The sequence below is a fragment of the Cryptomeria japonica genome, chromosome 4 (assembly GCF_030272615.1).
Source record: "Cryptomeria japonica chromosome 4, Sugi_1.0, whole genome shotgun sequence".
NCBI lineage: Eukaryota > Viridiplantae > Streptophyta > Pinopsida > Cupressales > Cupressaceae > Cryptomeria > Cryptomeria japonica.
The window spans coordinates 43,008,769-43,029,158 of record NC_081408.1 but is presented as its reverse complement, the minus strand read 5'-3'; positions in this window follow the sequence as shown (position 1 = coordinate 43,029,158).

Genomic DNA, 20,390 nt, shown 5'->3' with positions numbered 1-20,390 from the left:
AACTAGAAACTGAGTTAAGTCTATTTGCATGAGTTGCTTTGTACCCTAAAATCATGCTAACAAATCTTACATTTATATCAGTCACATCATTAACTCTCAGGGACCTTCTGTCTGATGTCACACTAGTTAAGTTCATTACTAGGTCATTAGAGACCTTGTTGGTTTTGTCTAGTCTGTTACCGGTGGAAGGTAACCTTGTTACTTCTTTTACAACTTCCTTTGTTATTTTGTGTACTGAATCAATCCAAAAGAATGAACCATGTAACCTTCTTAAAACTATCCTAATCACCTCCTTGGGAAATTCGAGAATGCAGAGGATTTCAGTGAATCCTAGGGTTTCAACAATTTAATGTTCTGGTTTCACATTACTAGAATTGTCACATATAATAGTTTTATACATGCTTTTGATTTCTTCATCTCCTAATTCCTCTATGTTGCAATGAATATAAATTTGGGGATCTTCTGTGAAAACAACTCCCTTTGGAATTTGGGAAAAAGCACCTACATTGTCATCTTTCTTGGCTACCTTGGGAACTAGTTGAAATATGGGCCTAGGGCATTTTATAACCTTGACTACTATAGGGTTTGCTATGAATTCAGGTGCAGAGGAGGATGCCATGATAAATACCTTTTTCTACCTTTGGATGAATTGATTTCTGAAGTGCTTCACCTCTTTCCTTAGCTCTACAAATTTTGCACTCTTCGAATGTTTGAAATCTTGGTGAAGTGAAATGGAGCCAAAACCACAAATTTATAATGTTTATTTTGTCATCTACCACATTTAATGCATGCTGGTTAAGTAGTCACTTAACATTGTCTGCTGGTATAGAAGTAATTTCCAACTTCTTACCATTAATTGAGGGAATTATAGAATATGTCTCATTGATTTCCAAATCCTCAGGAAAGTTTTCTTCAATTTGATGAAGAGCTTCCTGCCGGTGGAATATTACTCTGTCTCACCGGTGAAGCATCACTCTGTCCTACCGGTGAAGCATTGATTGGTTCTACCAGTGGAGGAGTATTCCCAACAATATTTAGGTCTGACTTTCTAATCCATTGTTTTGAGAATTCTTGCTTAACCTCTTCAAATTTTTCTTTACCTTTCAAGCTAGAACTTTTGTTGTCTACCGGTAATCCTTTACTTCTACAAAATTTTGCAATATGCCCAATCTTGTTACATGCATAACAAGTCACATTATTCTTCTGAATAGCTTTCCCATAATCTATGCTGGTTTGTGTTCTGCATTGATTGGATAGGTGTCCAAATCTTCCACAAACATAACATCTCACATTCATTCTACAATTTTTCAAAGTTGTGACCAACTTTGTTGCATTTTGAACATTGACCGGTGGGTGTGTTGATATTCTGATAATTTTTAGATTTACATTCATTTTCTCTATGACCATACTTATTATAGTTAAAGCATTTTCCATTGAACTTATAAGCATTAGGTTGCCTTACCGGTTTGCTATGATCCTATGTGTTTGCAGTACCGGAGCTTTCACCAACTTCAAAGCCAATTCCAGAAGTGTCACCTTTAGGTTTTTGATTCTTCAGCAAATTACCAAGTTCCTCTGAGCTTTTCTTGAATTTTTCTTTATGTTGATTTGCAATATCTAGTTCTCTTTCTAAGACTTCTTTTTGCCACATCAGTTCATTGGAGTCATTCTGAGTGTGCATTAGATCTATCTTCAATAAATCATTTTCATAACTAAGTCTTGTGTTTTCATTTGCAGCATCACTTAGTCCTCTGGTCAAATCTTCTTCATTCTTCTTTCTATCTTCAATTTCTTTACAAAATCTCATAGTCATATCCTGCATCTCATTCTTTATTGTCATGTTCTCTTGTTTTAGCTTGTTTATCAAATCATTAAGAGATTCCTTTTCATCATTCTCATATTGCATCTTTTCACAAAGTTCTATTCTCTTGTTTCTTGAAATGGTAAGATTGTCTTGAAGTGCCTGAATGATATCCTGAGCTACCTTTAGATCATCTTCTAGTTTGATATTTTTCAGTTTTTTTGTATAATAGTCTGAAAGTGCTACTTTAGTTGCTTCATCAGAATTCCAATATCTACCGGTGTTAAGATCTTCCTCAAGTTGTTAGGCTTCTGAAAATAGAGGACCAGGCTCTGATACCAATTGTTAGGATCCCACAGATACTGAGAGGGGGGGAGTGAATCAGTATCTAATCGATGAATTGAATTTCTTAACTTAAAACATGCAGAACATATTATAACAGTGTACCGGTATGCAAGAAATAATGCAATAGATAGAATTAAAAGCAACCACATGAAAAACACACCATAACACAATGATTTAACGAGGAAACCCGGCGTGGGAAAAACCTCAGTGGGATTTGTGACCCACAATATTCACTTATTGGCCAATAAGAAAATATTACTGCAACAAGAGGGGCCTACACATGCAGGAAGGCCAACTGCCTAGAGCTCACTGCTTAATGGGAAGTCTCACTGACTTACAATGATGGATTATACAAATCCAATATCTTGTACTGCTTTAGAATAGCATCTATAATGCCAGATCCAGTACTCATTTATGCTCTACTTCTTACATAAACCCTTAACCTATAATTCACATAATAGGTCTGCCTTATTTCACCTAAAAATGTTCTTCTATCTTACTTACTTTTTAAAAATGGTCTACAATGATCTCTCTTATATAAGAGTCATTTTACAATGATGCCAAGTCGGCTTACAAAAATTTTACAATAATAATCAAAATACAATATAACAAAAATCCTGTCGGCCTCTGTGCTAGTATGCTTCCTTTCTCTACCGGTGCCAGTGGTCTGAGTGTCAGTGTAGAGTCTGATCTTGCTAGTGTTGGTGTAGTGTAATGCCTTGCCAGTGTAATGCCTTGCCAATACCATAGGATTGTAAGGTTGCCATCAATGACAAAACCTTCAATGACGTACAATGTCTCATTGGAGTGTTCATATGCCAACAATAAGTATATATTCATATTTATGAATATCAAAACAAAGTAGGAATATATCAGCCTATCCTCAATATATGTAAAAATATATGAACAGGAGCAATCAATAGTAACTAAAATGAAAGGTCCAAGCTGCTCTCATGAAGTGTATATAAGTAAAACCATAAAATTAACAGTTAATTCATACTATTTTATTTCATTTAAACCAGTTGTGTTTATCCTTAAGATATGACAAGATTATTATCTCTTTCGAAGTCTGTATTGATCATAAGCTAACATTGTTCTTCTTAATATAGTAATAAGCTAGAGTACCAAACTAAGCCAAATATATGGTGACAAGGAAGGAATAAAAATGTCACATCTTCTATCCACGAACCATAGCCTCCTTATTCTGAGCTTGAAGAAGGGGTCACCTCTTCTACCTCATCTAGTTCCAAGCCCTCTTCCTTTAGGAAGTCCTCAAACCAAGTGGTCTTTGGCAGGTTCCTCACATGAAATAAGTGAAGCAGGAAATTAACATTCTTATTTATTGCAGCAGTCCTCTCCCTAGTAAATGCTTCCTCATCCATAGTGATAATGGGATATCTAGGCACCGGCCTATTGTTTCTTATAAAAACATCATAGTCTCTTGGCCTTGGTATGGTCTAGTCATTGTCAATATTGACTAGAACCTTCTCTATATCACCCAAGATCGAGGCTACGAAGACTTCCTTGCATAGAGCACCTGTATCATCTCTTCTCTTGGTGGAGATCACCGTAATAGCCAAGAACATGGTAGACACATCAGAGTTTGCCCTAGTTCGGTCAGTATTTGTGAGATAGTCTGGGCCGAGGATATTTTCTACAACATTTAGTACTAAGACATGAGGAAAGCGAATAATGTGTTTGAGGCGATCCTTGGTGATAACCCCATCAAAGGCCATCTACCTCTTTGAGTTGCTAAGTTTGATAGGGGTATCCATTTCTAGTTTAACTTAGGTCCAGGAGGTATCAATAACACAGAGCTATACAAGCCTAAATTGCTCTCAAAGCTTTCTTAATTTTATCACAAAGGCTTAGCTTAATAGTCAAGCTGGGTAATTATGTTAATGATTGAAATGTCACATCCTCTCTTAAATCTTGCATACTTTTCATCCTCATCGGACATTTCTGTTTAATTTAGTATAATTGCCAAATCTTTAGATGAAGATCTGCCTATGAAGATATCATTTTGAGTTACCATACTCATATTTTGGTTAATGATCTTTCAAGTTTCCGACTAAGACAACTAGCTAATGCCCTATTCATCGGGACTCTAACCTGCCATAATGGCCTGGATCTCTCTGAGATCAGATTTGTTATCATGATTAGGCACTTTGATTAAGAGTCTTTACTTTTCATATGGTTGTATATATTTGGATTTGAGTATACCCATCATGAGGAGCTAATGGTTATCCAAAACCATGTTCTTAAGTGTGAAGAATAAATATTTTATCATGTAATAAGTGATGTATGACTAATAAACAGAGTGTGTATAAATATATGAGATAACTTACATATATATATATACATATATATACATATATATATGTATATATATATGTATATACATATATATATAAATTACATATATATACATCTATACATAGATTATATATATATATATATATATATATATATATATATATGTATGTATGTATGTATGTATGTATGTATGTATATATATATATATGTATATATGTATGTATGTATGTATATATATATATATGTATATATATATATGTATGTATGTATATATATATATATATGTATGTATATATATATATGTATTATAATATATAAATGTATAATATATATATATATATATATATTATGTATATATAAATATATAATATTTATATATAAGTATATATAGATTGTATATATATATATATATATGCATAGATTGTATATATATATATATATATATATATATATATATATATATCTGAATATATATTTATATATATGTATCCAATATATAATGTATATTAAATTTAACATGTAGATTGGTGTTCTGCATATTTTACAATAGAGTTTAATGCTAGTGGTTAGTCAATAAACTCATCTAATCAGTTTATATATTCATATGTATATACAAAATATTATGTGTATATATATGTATTTATATGAGTGACTATAAATGGTTTATATATATAGAATGGTCTAAACAATAAGTGTAAAAGGTTGTGTTAGATATATAACCCTCTTCCCCTTCCCTTAATATTGGACTTAGGAAATTTCTATGTATATAATGGGATGAAGTGTTTGGTCAATTTTTGGGTAAATCTGTGTAAATGATGTAATTTTTATAGGTTTTGTGTCGTAAAATATTGTTTAAGGATAGATGATAGGGGCCACATGGATCACTGTTTTACCACCAACCCCCATGTTAGCTAGGTAGTTGGCCCTTTTGTTGCCCTCTCTATAGATGTGGTTATAGATGGCCCTGTCAAATGTTTTGATGTCCCTCGGTATCTTAGTTAGGGAAGCATTTAGCTTCCAATCAGGCATTGCCCCTTTTCTAACGGCATTAATGATTATTGCTGATTCCCCTTCAATATTAATCCTCTTTACATTCAGTACTTTGCAAAGGTTTATACCTGTAGCTAATGCTTTCAGCTCTGCTTCATTGTTTGTGCTTTTGCCCATGGGAATGGCCATGTAAGCTATTTCTTCCCCTTTTGAATTATGAAGGCAACAACCAAGTCCAACATCTCCTGGGTTGCCCCTAGATGCCCCATCAAAGTTAAGCTTAATCCATCTATCTTTGGGGGAAGCCACTTACATTCTGCACGATTTGTATTGTTGGATGGTGGCCCTTTCCCTATGAAGGGTGGAATCTTTATACCCTTCCACCTTAGTCTCATTTTCTCATCCCAATAGGATATATTGATATCCCTCTAGCTATTAGAGGTCTGGTTGTTTACCATTTCTACTATGGTAGCTTCGATTTTATTGGTTAGTTGGGCGCAGTGCATTTTACTATCTTTGAAAATCCTCTTGTTTCTCTCCTTCTAGATTTCCTAGATCATAAGGGAGGGGGCTATGATCCATAAATTTTCATACATACATCCTATGTTCTGAATGGGCCATGCATGGAATAAGTCAGAGAGAGTACTAGGAATAGGGGTATACTAGTTCAGCTATTTTTTCGACCATCCCCAGCAATTGTGTTCATATTCACAGGTTAACAGTATATGATTAGTGTTTTCTTCCTCCTTTTCACATAATGGGCATCTGCTGGGGCCCTCAAATCCTAGTTTCCTGAAGGTTTCATTGGTGAGGAGCCGGTTTTGTATTACTAACCATGCAAACAAGCCTGCCTTCGATAGGCACCTTTTATCCCAACAAAGTGTTAGGGGTAGGTTAGTGCTTGGGTTATTTCTCTTGATTAATAGGTGTTTATATCCCTCTTTAGTTTCATACTTCCCCTTCTTGGATCTTGCCCACATTAGTTTATCTTTTTTAGAATTTAATGTAGGGTTTCTTGAAGCTAGGATCCGTGCTAAGAGGGATCTCTCCTAGTTTGGTAGGTCTAAATTATTCAATGATTTCCATCTCTATTGTTTGAGGCCTTTAATGCAGTATTCTTCCACATAGTCTCTTACTTTATCTGCCCATTGCTCTTCAAAGATGGGTATAATTTTGTTGAAGTTATGAAGTCTGTTGATGGCAGTTTGAGCTCCCAAGGAGTCTCTCTAGAATAGGGCATCCTCCCCATTTCCTAAATTCCATGTTAGCTTGTCCGTTATGATATCCGTACAATCAATCATAAAGTTCCAAAATCTGGATCCTTTATGTGGATGGGCCATCCTAAAGATGCTTGTGGGATCCTTGTTATACATTCTCCATACAAGCTTTCCTCCAAGAGCCTTGCTTTGAATTTTTAGATCTTTGATACCTAAACCCCCAAGGTCTTTAGGCATGCATATCTTTTCCCATGCTACCAATGGTAGTCTGAATTTATCTTCAGAACCTTGCCAGAAGAATGTCCTGATATGTTTTGTGATTTCCTTTCTTTTAGTTGAGGGTAGATCCAAACATGAGAGTTGGTATATTGGCATCGCAAAGAGAACCGACTTAATCACGGTGGCCTTTCCAGCAGAGGATAACCATTTCCCTTGCCAAGAAGAGATCCTGTTTGTAATTTTGGAGACCAATCCCATAATTTGGATGATCTATTCCCATTGTCTAAGGGAAGTCCTAGGTATTTACATGGTAATTCCCCTATATTGTATTTAAGAATGTTTATGATTTTCCTTTGGAGTTCTTTATTTGTGTTGAAAAAGATAATGTTGGATTTTGAAGTGTTGATTTCCTGTCCAAAAATCATAGTATAGTTGTCTAAGATTTTTTAAAGTGTTTTTGCTTCTATTGTATTGCTCTGTCCAAATAGAATGGTGTCGTCAACAAATTGTTGATGGGTAATTGGTTCCATGTCTGATGTAATTTTAATACCCTTCAACTATTGTGTTTCTCTTTCCATATTGATCATCCTTCCCAATGATTCTGCCATGATGATAAAAAGAAAGGGGGAAATGGGATCCCATTGTCTGAGTCCTCTTGAGATTTCAAAAAAAACTTTTGAGGCCCCATTGACTAAGATTGATACTCTAGGTGTTGCTATGCATTCATATACTAGATTGATCCATTGTTTATTGAACCTGAATGATTCAAGACATTTGCATAGAAAGTGCCCATCTACTTTATCATATGCCTTTTTAATATCTAGTTTTATCATCATGCTCGGTTCCTTATTATTTTGTATTGAATGGATTGCTTCTTGAGCGATGATTATGCCATCATAAATTGATCCGCCTAGCACAAAACCAGTCTGTTTCTCACTAATGATTATGGGGAGGAATTTGTGAAGTCTATTTGCAATTGTTTTTGTGAGTAATTTATAAAGGGTATTGCATAATGCTATTGGTCGGAAATCCTCAAAACAGTCAACTGTTTTCTTTTTTGGAATCAAAGCTATGAATGTGTTATTTAGTTATCTTAGAATCTTTCCTGAATTTCTCATCCCCTCTAGTTCTTCAGTAATTTCTTTCCCCATGAAGTTCCAACATTTTTGAAAAAAGTGTGCTGGGAAACCATTAGGGCAAGGAGCCTTATTCGGTCCCATTTGGAATAAAGTTGTTTCTACTTCTTCCATAGATAGTTTTTTGTTAAGCATCAGGTTGTGTTCCTTAGAGATTAATTTGGGAATGTATTTTAAGAATTCACTCTCTTTTGTCCACCTAGAACCCTCTTTATTATTAAGGATATTTTCAAAATACCCTACTGCTTCCCTTGCTATACTATCAGGGTCCTCACTAAAGTCTCTTGAATTTAATTTTATTCTATTGATTCTATTTATAGCTCTCCATTGTTTTGTGCTACTGTGGAAGAAGCTTGTATTTCTATCCCCAGCTTCCAACCAATGTTCCCTAGATTTTTGTTTCCAATATATTTCTTCTCTTGCAAGGATTTCCTCATATTGGGCCAAATTAGTTTTTTCCTTTTTATAAAGGATGTTATCCATCCCATGCTTAATTACCTCTTCATTAGTTCTTTCCATTTTTATCTCAATTTCCTTTTTTTGTGTGAAGATGTTTCCAGTGTGTATTTTGTTCCATATTGTTAATTGTTGCTTTAGCTTTTTTAGTTTGGTAACTACTTTGAAAGTTTTGGAGCCTATAATTTCTATTTCATTCCACCATTTTTCTATTAGTCGTATTAGATTTTCATCCCTTAGCCACATTATTTCAAAGCGAAAGGGGGTTTTGGTTGGCTTTAGTTCCTCTAATATGATTAATTGGACCAAGAAATGGTCTGATCCTGAGAACGGGAGAATTGAGGATGCATAAGACTGTGTGAGATTCCCACATAGAAAGAATCTGTCCAGTTTTTGTGCAATGTTGCAGAAACCTTTTCTTCTATTATTCCATGTAAAGGCTTCATTTTTTGTCTTGAATTCCATCAAGTTACACTTATGTGTCCATTCTTTGAAGTCTTGACTTGTTTGGGAAATTTTTTTATTACCCCCCCATTTTTCCTTGGGATCTAAGATGACATTGAAATCCCCACCTATTATCTATGTTTGAACCATGTCACTTGAAAGGAATTCCTCAATTTCATTCCACACTTGTCTTTTTTCTTATGTTTGGATAGATCCATAGACATTAATTATAATAAATTTTAAGTTGCTTTTAATGCTTATAGCCTAGCCACACATCTAGTTTTGGCTTTTGCTAATTAGTTTAAACAATATTAGCATAGGATCCCATATGATGGCCAATCCTCCTAAGTCTCCACAAGCAGTTTGTCTTTGTATTTCTTCGATACCTAATTTTTTGTTGAAGTTTGTCATCTCATTGTTATTTAATTTAGTTTCCTGTATTAAGAATATTTCTAGATTGAATTCAGCTATGCAACGTTTAAAAATACGTTGCTTGTTAAGGGCATTCAGGCCCCTAACATTCCAATTAACCTTGCCTTCTAACATTCATCAAGGAGCTGTATTCTTTTCCATTATCTTCGCTCTGTTCCTTTGAATCATTGTTTACTAATGGAATTGCTTCTTGCTTAGAGATTTCTTTGTTCTCTATATCTTTCCCTCTTTGTTCAATCATTGGTTCTATTGGTATTTTAGGGAGCCGAATCCATTTAGGCACTCTAAGCTTTTCAAAATCCTTGGGAAAGAAATTAGGTTTCCAATTAAAAAATTTGAAACAATAACCTTTAAAGAAACTGTGATTATTCATAAGTAAATTATTATTAAGTTCACATGAATTGCATTTAATAAATGGAAAATCATCTTCCAAACAAGTAATACTTATTTGGATTTTTGTGGCAGCCTTCAACCAATGGAGGACATCAGAGGTTGATGCTCCAAATGTAAACCATTTGTCAATGAGCCCAAGTTTATTGTAACAATCACAATTCATCTATGTGTTTGTTGCTTATTATCACTATGTTATCCACACTATTACACAGTGGCTTCTAAGTGTTGTTTGAGCTTTGTTTAGGGTTATATCCTTCCTTGCACCAGGTTTGGACTATTGACTTTGAGCTTGTTGTGGTGGGTATTCTTAACCCTAATTTTATTTTGTTATCCCCTTGCACCAAGTTTGGATAATTGACTTTGAGTTCCATTGTGTCCTACTCCAAACCGGCTTCATTGAAATAAATGAGGGAGAATCACCTATGTTTCTCTAGCCGAATGGGGGACCCCTCGGAACCCTAGCAATCCTTTTGCATATATCATTAAGTTGTAAATTAATCAAATTTTCTCCTATGGCCCATGATTGAGAGGCATTAAGAGCTACAATGTAGTACCCTGCCCTAATCAATTTCTAATCTGGGTTTAATCTTGGTCAGTTTATCTTAATATAATGATTATAGTCAGATGTTTGATTTAACGCATAGCTGTTGATGTGGTTTTCACACTAGTTGTATGCAAGTTGTTTAGTGTACCTATTTCGGGGTATTAATATCGGGCTAACGCTTTCATTAAATTTTATATATGTATGCATGTATGACTCTTGGTTGTAGGAGATTTCAGGTACAATGCCACATGAGTGCGAGGTTTGTCTTCACCTAGATTTGCAGGTTTGAGTGTACCTCTTTAATCCTTAGAGCTGGATTAGGTGGTCGTAAGACCATAGCTGACCATAGTTGTGCTCAGGTGAGCATCGTTAGTTGTCATCGGTATCCCTTTTTGTTTGGGTTTGCGAGTCGTCTGTTTGGTTGACCTTCTCAGTTTGCGTGCTTGGTGTGTATGGTTAAATTGATTAATTAGTCCTTAGTAATTATTTTGATTATATATGTGTTTGTGCATTGAAGATTAATGGACTAAATTAATCAGGATTTCGTTATGCGATTATCGTTGATATTGGATTGCTTATCTTAAATTGGGAGTAAGCTCGATTAAATGACTGATTTTGAATATTAAATGCATTTTGTATATGCTGTTAAAAAAAGAAAGTTTTGTATTTAAGTGCAATAGATTTAATTGTATTCTGTTGGCTTATTAAATTAGAAAGGTTAAATTGAATTAAATGAGGAAATCAATTTGGAATTGAAAAACAATTTAATTTGTTGTTATAGTTAGAAAAGAATTAATTTTGAGAATTATTTTTAAATAAAAATTTTAATTCCAAAAATGGAATTTTGGTCGACTCTTCCTTATAACCTAAATTTTTGGGGAAATTTTGAAGGATGGATATTTTTAGAAAATTTTTGGTTGGAAAGATATTTTTGGGATGAAATTTGGGGTTTTTGGGAGGAAAGAAGTTCTTCTGGATCGGGCAGGATTGGGCTCTCCTTCAGCTATTCCAGGAATGCGTATGAAGGTAGGATTTACCTTAACTGTTCTTCCTTATTGTTATGGAAATGGTCTGTTGGGTGAATGAAATTGCTTGTTGTCGAAATCCAATCTTTTTAAATTGTTATCAGATTTAAATTTGGATTTGTGGGTTTAGATCCATGCTTTTAGGTTGTGTTCTTCAAGAAGATTCATGGTTGTATCATTGTGTTAAAATGGTTCTTTTGGCCCAATATGAGTCTTTGTTGAAAAATTAGGTTGGAGTTGGGAAACCTTATCATTCTGGAAATTATATTGTAAGTCTCTTTATGAGACTGTGTTTTTTTTATTATTATGGGGTTTTGCTGTTTTGAAAAGAAGTGTTTAAACCCATATCTCTAATTATAGGAAAATGGATTTCTTGTATGTTAAATCGAAATATAAAATTTCGAACCATTTCATTGTTATTCCATTTTTTATAAAAAATGAATTGTGTTTTTAAAAAAAAAATATATATAGTAAACAGATTTATGTTGGGGTTCAGAGGGCAGAGAGCGGAGCTCCACCCACCTCCTCCTCCCCTCCCTTATGTTTTATCACAGTTCGCAGTGGCCGTGGGCTCACTGTGGTGGCCGCAGGGCACCACGGAACCTGCATGCACCACAGTGGCGCCGCCCGCAAGGTTTTTTCCTGCGGCTGGGGTTTGGTCCACCCAACCCCCGCATTGGGAGGTGTGCCCGGCCTTCGCCGCCCCCTTTTAACATTGTTTTTTTTGTGAGTTTTTAATAAATGTTTTTTTTTAATGTATTTTTTTTATTCAAAAAAAAAAATAATACATACAATATTTTAATATTGTTTAATGTTAATTTTTAATTAAGTTTTTAATTATGAATACGATGGCATAATTCTATTTAATGATTAATTTCATATTGATTAATGGTATAAAGGAATTTACCCGTTAATTAATATTCAATTTCATTTTAGGATTAGTGCACATTTTCTAATTAAATTCTAGAATTGTTAATTTCACCATTGAATATTAATTGGTCATATTTTGGACTAATCTCGAAATAATAAATTTATATCTTACCTTCTAGCTGATTAGGGTAGTTGGCTAATTGAGGTAGTATTGTTTAAAAATAATATAGAATAATATGTTATTGGAAAATCGTTGAAATATGATATAATTACTAATTGATGATGTTAAATATTATTCCAGAACATATCATTTGAATAATTGAGAAGTAAGTGAAATATTTTATCGTTGGATATTTGAATTTAAACGATTTGCTTTTGGGAACTTAATTTAGTATTATTTGGGAAATTGTTTAGTTACTGATATTCTCATTTAGTAAAATGAATGGTTAATTTGTATTTTTCCTTTGTTTGAGAAATAGACAATGGTACTATTGTAAATTGTGGTATTGTACTCACCTGGTAACGGTGATTTCCCATCAATGCATTTTGAAAACTTAGATCAATCAGAGAAATGGATCAACTGTTATGCTTAAATCAATTTGAGAAAATATTGTCTTTTCCGATTATTGCCTATGCGAGTTTAATTTCTGTATTCTCTTTTGATTATGAAATGGCAAGTCATGCTTGTTTTGATAGGACCCTGTCGTATGGAACATTTGATTTGGGGTACCTATTTCAGTCCTCGGTTTCGAGTTGACTGTTGTTTTGTGGTAGTGTCATAATTGGTCATATCCCTTGTGTGGGTGTCGAATGATGATTTGTGGTTGACAATTGTTGGTCGGGTCTCTAGTTAGAGTACCGTCAGTAAGTGTACATCTTTGAGTCGTGTTTGACCAAATGGTTGTTTCTCCCTTCTTGAACTCCGATCATCTGACCATGCCTATTCCTTGGTTTTGAGTTCGTCCGAGTATAGTCTAGTGTCGTATGGGAAAGTGGCTTTCGATTGGGGGCCACGCCCAAAGTGGCTACTGGGTAACCCATCGAAAGTGAGTCTAATAAGTGATAACCTATCAGTAGATTAGAATGTAATCTCTAAGTAAGTTAAATGTGCCTCACACATGGGACAAGTGCTATCGTAGACTCGACATGCTATGAGAAGCCCTGAAATGGCAAACCATCATCCTTGTCTTCACGAGAGGATGTGTGGGTCCACATGAGGCTTGGATGGGCCGGAGGCTTAGATTAGGTTGCCAGGGTAACCCAATGTATGGGGCCGGGACCTATGAAGACCTACCATGGTAACCGTACCAGGTTGTGTGATGACACTTGTCCCTAAGTTTGCTAGTGTTTTGTCGTTTTGTCCTCTTAGGAGTACCTTTGTGGGCCATCCTTTTGTCTCTGCCCTTGTGAGTATCAATTTCATGTTAGACCTTGGGTGGTGATGGCTCAGTCTTGTGGATGCTCTTCTAGACCTTTGTTTTAGCTTTGATTATGTTCAGCTGGATCCTGTTCTTTTCAGGGATCGTTTATGTATTAATTGACCGATGCAGTCGTTTGTATATTGTTTCTATTTTACCTTGACAGCCAGATTTTAATAGTGTAACCTCTTGTATTCTTAACTTTATTAATTATTAGAGGGTTCTTGTAGTTGAGCAGACCCGAAGATGTAGCCCTTTAGGGGTGAACTCTGAGATCATTATGGTGTTATGTGATGTATTCTCTTATGTCTCCCTTATTCAGCTTTATCGTGTATGAGTAGCTTATGTTAGAATGGATAAGTGGATGAATGGAATTAATTTTAAATGCTTATATGCAGTCCTTCTTGAATGCCATGTTGATCGAATGCATAAGTGGTTTAGATGAGATTTATCGTAGATGCATGTATGTAATCGTCCTTTAAAATGCAATAAGTTGGAATATGAAAGAATGTAACTTAGAGTAATGGAATATATTCAGCTGTTGTTAAGGAAACTAAGTATGCTTGAAAAGATCTCTTATGTTTATGATGGAATTCTAGTGTGTTAGGATATTAGATGTATGGCTTGTAATTTTAAATGAAAAGCTTGAATGAAGATTATGAATAGATCTTAATGGATGAATCTTTGTTTGTGATTTATATTTCCATCTTTTGAAAGAAATTATCCTGATTAAGAATTATCTCGTTATTAAGATAATCAGCTTATTGGGTTAATTGTGTGAGTTAAGTGAATTGTGAAATTTAAGTAATCTCGTTGGGAAACTCTTTAGGTGTTAGATGATGTCTTCCGCTATGTAATCTAAATCTTTGATATCTTGTTGTATCTTAATGTGGTGTAACTTAAAAAAAAAAAAAAAAAAAATTATTGCACTCTATTCTTGTGTTTTGGCTTATCCCTTCGGGGTTTCCTGGCGGGGCATTACATTTGGTATCAGAGCCCATGTTACAAACATTGGGATCTCTGGTGTCGCGTGTGCCCTCTATTTATGTGAGGTGTATCGACCTTATGTGTATGCTTGTCCTCCTTTTACATGTGAGTGATTGAGCAGACCTTAACTTGTGTGTAACGTGTGTGTGTTCACACCTTGTTTTCGCCTTCTTGATGTTGGTATTTTGAGTGATTGATCGTGCTTTGTGTGCTTATGGATGTCTAGGTCTACAATTACTCTTATTTTGAAAGAGAGTCGTATGTACCTTCCCTTATTGAGTATTGTACTCTTTAGACTAATCCATTTGGGTTGGTCCGTGCTTGTCTTGAATCTGAAAGTGCGAATTGTGTTTGTTTAAGATTATGATCTAGCTTAGTATTGTCCACTTGAAGGACTAGTATGGCAATTATTGAATGCTTATTTTGTAGAAAATTAAATGATCATCACCATTCCTCTCTCTCTTTTTGGAAATTAAAATGATTAGGATATGTGTAATTATCTTTGATTTGAGTTTCTTGTTTGCAAGAGAAAAGGGTGTGACTTCTTGAACCCTTGTGTGAGCTTTATGACGCTTATGTTTTTAGATTATTAAAGGGGCTATGGGTTTTAAAGTTAATATTGGCTATTGGGAGGAAACTGTATGTGTGCGTTTAAAGAATTCTCCATGTGTATTTTGTAGGAGTAGTATAATTAAATTCTATCTTAGTAAGGTGCATTACTATGCGAATAGTTGAATTATGTGAGACTGCTTGGTTTGTAGAAGAAGTATTAAAAGGAGCATGTTATTGTAGCTTCAAGAGAGTATTAATGTGTTCCCTGAAAGATTGTTTTATGTGTTTCATTAAACCAGTTTGATTGAAGATTTATTTTAGCAAATGCTCCATTGAACTCGCTTTTGGGTATATGTAATTTCCTTAATGTGTTTAGAAAGTGCGAATGAAAAGCTTGTTTGATGTGCATGCATTAATATGTTTTATTTGGGTAATAGCTCGTTGCTTATCTTTGATCGTAATGTGATCTTCTCTAATAGGTTGCAAATTATGACATGTGTCTGAATTGTATTATTATAAGTGAGTGTTTTCAAGAGGTCTTGCATTATCGAAAAGATTGCCTCTCTTGATCTCTATTTTGTTTGGAAAACTAGAACCTCCTGTTGCAACCATAATTATTGGAAATGTTTTTGTTAGGCTGATTGTCATCCTTCTAATGGTAGCAAAATGAAAACCATGTAATTGAAATGATAGGCTTATAGTGAGAAATTTTATAATGTAGTGTGATCTGTTGATCTTGCGTTTTTGTAGGAAATAGTTTGGTTATCAAACTCTCTTTCCCTTCTCTTTGCCTAATCATAAGATTTTTAAAAATGGTATTAAAGAATGCATTGATTTAAATAGAATGTTTATAAAACATGTGAAATTGTATGTTTGCTTTTGGGCTTCTTATGGAAAGATGAAAGTCCTCTTTGGAAAAGAATTTGCTTAGCTAGTAATTTAGTTACGGATGCTTAGTGAAATTTGAGAAAGATATAGGAATGATGTTATTTCCTTATTTAATTGTGAATTGTTAATAATTTCAGTACTTGTATCTAGAGTAAACTTGATTCAGTTATTTACGTAGAAAGCAAAATTAAAATCTTCCTTGAATAGATGTTAGCGTACTGAAAAGTACTCCCCGTAAATGTGACTAAACTAGTACTGGTGTATTTGTGTGTATTGTAAGAAACCAGTACTTATTATATGTGCCCATGGATTGGTGAAGTAATCAACCATGGAGGATATGTTGCTTATGAGTATGGGAAACCATACTATTTATGTGATGTTGCTTAATTGTTTCCCTACTGAGTACCAAACCTCGGGTTGTGGGTAACTCAGTATGTTAAGGGGTAGTATTCGAAGTAACCGTTCCTTGAGTAGTATGGATTGGCGTACGTGTAATGTCGACGCGAAGTGACTTTAGCTTCTCTACTTCGAGGAATGATATAGTTGTACTATTAAACTGTATCAAAGGTGTACTCAATACTTTCCCTTTTGATGAATCTATTTATAGGTTTATATGTGATAACCTATTCCTCTCCTTTATTTGAGCTTTTGGATGGTGATTCTTGTGTATAGTGATGGTATAATTTGGAGGATCCTTTGCCTTGTCTTCATGAAAGGTAGGTTTATTCACATGTGCTGCCAGTTAGTATGTGTTGGTGGGCATGTGGGTGGACCCTAGTCATGTATACCTCTGACTTACGACGAGTATCCTTCTAGATACGTCGCTATGTGGGATGTGACCTGCGCGTGCTTTTTTCCGCGAGGTACACTACCATGCAAGATACGCCCATTGCGTGTTTTCTCCGCTTGGGGTATTGCCATGCCGCATAATGATGTGATGCTAGGTGATGTCGAGGTGCACACCACCATGCCATGTGGGTAGTGTGACTATGTCGCACCACATGATGAGCTACTACAATAGCTAGTCAGTTGTTCCTTCCTTCCTCGTTGGTGGCCAGATGTTAGTCACATAGTGATGTTATGTGTAGTTGTGATATTCTTATTATTTCTTTGGGTATCAACAATTTATTTTTACTTTGACTTTGAAGGTTTAGCCATGATCTTGTGATCTTTTGCACTTTTGACTTGGTGTTGCAATTTCGGATTATTTTCTTGCCTTACTGTTGGAATTGATGATTTATTACCTTTATTCATCTATACTTTGGTGGCTAAACTGGTTTATCCTTATTGGTTTCGGATGCTGGTCTTGTGTTGAAATGTGAAATTCCTCTCCAAGGACGTATGATACGGAATTGGTAGAGTGTGTGCGAGGAAGTAGATGTAGGGAACCTTGAGGATAGGGGTATGTGAGGCTATGTTGCAGCTAGTATCCACTACCTACCTATGTGTGGTGAGTATCTCTTGGAGGCTAACCACCTTGCTCAACAAGGGATATTCACAAAGGTCTTGTATGGAAGGTAGCACTGCTATGGTGTGCATAGCACCATTGAGCCTTGAGTGAGATATTGGATATTTATGACCTTATTGTGGTTCTGAGATCAGGCATAGAGATGCTGATCGTGCATGTCACCTTTGACCGAGCATTAAACATGCTCACATGTGGCCTTTTGAGTTATGCATTTCAGTTATGTGGATGGTTATTATTTGTATTAGGGAATAAATTGTGTTAACTTGTCACTATGTTATGGGACATAGTCTTTGGAAAGGTTTTTATGTGCCTGGCAAGTGTAATCAATTGAGTTATTTATGTTGCTCTTATTTCATGAAAGTTAATTTGGTTGTAGAAATTGATATTTTAAGCTAGTTCTATGCAATAAAATTTTATGATAAAGATGTATTGGTAAAGGAAATTGATCTTGATGGCATGTTTTCTGGTCATGTTTGATAGATGATTATGGTAAGTGTTGTTTACCTCTTTGTAATGCTTTAATTTGGTGTAATGAAAGGAAGAAAATTCTTATTTCTCTGCTATGATTGTGGATAATTCCTAGAATATTTTAAGGAATGTATGGTTTTAGATGTATCTTGCCAATGGATAATGGCGTTTGTAAAGGATTTTGCAATAAACATTTCATTTATTTATGGAAAGATTTCTATGTGCAATTTGATCTTTGTTGAATGAGTTTCAGGGCTGATGCGTACGTCATGTTCTCCATCTAGCCTTACGACTTCCAGGAGTAAGTTAGAACCTAGGGGGGGAGAATGTAGTACCCCTACCCTAATCAATTTCTAATCTGGGTTCAATCTTGGTCAGTTTATCTTAATATAATGATTATAGTCAGATGTTTGATTTAATGCATAGCTGTTGATGTGGTTTTCACACTAGTTGTATGCAAGTTGTTTAGTGTACCTATTTCGTGGTATTAATATCGGGCTAACGCTTTCATTAAATTTTATATATGTATGCATGTATGACTCTTGGTTGCAGGAGATTTCAGGTACAATGCTACATGAGTGTGAGGTTCGTCTTCACCTGGATTTGCAGGTTTGAGTGTACCTCATTAATCCTTAGAGTTGGATTAGGTGGTCGTAAGACCCTAGTTGACCATAGTCGTGCTCAAGTGAGCATCGTTAGTCATCGTCGGTATCCCTTTTTGTTTGGGTTTGCGAGTCGTCTGTTTGGTTGACCTTTTCGATTTGCGTGCTTGGTGTGTATGGTTAAATTGATTAATTAGTCCTTAGTAATTATTTTGATTATATATGTGTTTGTGCATTGAAGATTAATGGACTAAATTAATCGAGATTTCGTTATGCGATTATCGTTGATATTGGATTGCTTATCTTAAATTGGGAGTAAGTTTGATTAAATGACTGATTTTGAATATTAAATGCATTTTGTATATGCTGTTAAAAAAAGAAAGTTTTGTATTTAAGTGCAATAGATTTAATTGTATTCTGTTGGCTTATTAAATTAGAAAGGTTAAATTGAATTAAATGAGGAAATCAATTTGGAATTGAAAAACAATTTAATTTGTTGTTATAGTTAGAAAAGAATTAATTTTGAGAATTATTTTTAAATAAAAATTTTAATTCCAAAAATGGAATTTTGGTCAACTCTTCCTTATAACCTAAATTTTTGGGGAAATTTTGGAGGATGGATATTTTTGGAAAATTATTGGTTGGAAATATATTTTTGGGATGAAATTTGGGGTTTTTGGGAGGAAGGAAGTTCTTCTGGATCGGGCAGGATTGGGCTCTCCTTCAGCTATTCCAGGAATGCATATGAAGGTAGGATTTACCTTAACTGTTCTTCCTTGTTGTTATGGAAATGGTCTGTTGGGTGAGTGAAATTGCTTGTTGTCAAAGTCCAATCTTTTTAAATTGTTATCAGATTTAAATTTGGATTTGTGGGTTTAGATCCGTGCTTTGAGGTGGTGTTCTTCAAGAAGATTCATGGTTGTATCATTGTGTTAAAATGGTTCTTTTGGCTCAATATGAGTCTTTGTTGAAAAATTGGGTTGGGGTTGGGAAACCTTATCATTCTGGAAATTATATTGTAAGTCTCTTTATGAGACTGTGTTTTTTTTATTATTATGGGGTTTTGCTGTTTTGAAAAGAAGTGTTTAAAACCATATCTCTAATTATAGGAAAATGGATTTCTTGTGTGTTAAATCGAAATATAAAATTTCGAACCATTTCATTGTTATTCCGTTTTTTATAAAAAAACGAATTGTGTTTTTTTTAAAAAAAAATATATAGTAAACAAATTTATGTTGGGGTTCGGAGGGCGGGGAGCAGAGCTCCACCCACCTCCTCCTCCCCTCCCTTATGTTTTATCGCAGTTCGCAGTGGCCGCGGGCTCACTGTGGTGGTCGCAGGGCGCCGCGGAACCTGCGTGCACCACAGTGGCGCCGCCCTTAAGGTTTTTTCCTATGGCTGGGGTTTGGTCCAACCAACCCCCACATTGGGAGGTGTGCCCGGCCTTCGCCGCCCCCTTTTAACGTTGTTTTTTTTGTGAGTTTTTAATAAATGTTTTTTTTTAATGTATTTTTTTTATTAAAAAATAAAATTAATACATACAATATTTTAATATTGTTTAATGTTAATTTTTAATTAAGTTTTTAATTATGAATACGATGACATAATTCTATTTAATGATTAATTTCATATTGATTAATGGTATAAAGGAATTTACCCGTTAATTAATATTCAATTTCATTTTAGGATTAGTGCACATTTTCTAATTAAATTCTAGAATTGTTAATTTCGCCATTGAATATTAATTGGTCATATTTTGGACTAATCTCGGAATAATAAATTTATATCTTACCTTCTAGCTGATTAAGGTAGTTGGCTA